Here is a 662-nt window from a genome sequence, read left to right as displayed (position 1 = left end):
GCGTAATCAGACGCTAGAGATACCTTAGAGCATGTTTCGTGTTTTCAACTTGTGAGCGCCCGCCAACTATCTGGGTATCCTAATTTTCTTTCCCACACACCTGAGCTGCTTTTATGTTAGTATGGCCTGTAACTATCATTTTTACCCAACAGACGATTTCTGACCTAATAAGCCCTCCAAAAGTGTCCGCAATGCACCACGGATACTTCTATAGACCTTGGTCGTGTGCCAGACGCGCTCTGCAATTCAAAACTGGGAAAAAAGAAACTACGGTCGTTATTTTACGTAAATGCTATATATCCATCATATTAACCTTTGTTTCTTCAAGCTAAAATCTTGATTTTGTGACCGATTCATCACTTATGTCAAGGAATTAATTCTATTCGTAATCGGCACTCAGAGCCAGACATATAGGAGCAACGAATTTATTTCATAATCATTATTTTTTTTTTACTAAACAGGTTTGTCATGGAAGTCGTGGCATTTGCCTTGGGGGGTTGTCCAAGCTCTTCTCTTTTTATACCTAGCACGACGAAATCTTTAAAAAATAAATGAAAGACTCCTAAATATTTTAATCCTATGTGAACAAATAAATGGAGATAAGATACCTAAGAACCCACAATTTCAAATCACGCCTTAAAAGTATGAGTCCGATTCTACAG

General features: G+C 38.1%; 1 protein-coding gene across 1 annotated transcript in view; it reads right to left on the bottom strand.

Annotated features, from left to right (window-relative positions):
• Window positions 1-662, bottom strand: part of LOC119581953 — a gene marked incomplete in the record, with an annotated part of 15,950 nt that overhangs the window by 4,639 nt on the left and 10,649 nt on the right.

The sequence above is a fragment of the Penaeus monodon genome, chromosome 15, assembly GCF_015228065.2.
Source record: "Penaeus monodon isolate SGIC_2016 chromosome 15, NSTDA_Pmon_1, whole genome shotgun sequence".
Lineage (NCBI taxonomy): Eukaryota > Metazoa > Arthropoda > Malacostraca > Decapoda > Penaeidae > Penaeus > Penaeus monodon.
Note: the sequence above shows the minus strand (reverse complement) of the source record. Positions and strands in the feature narration are given on the sequence as shown.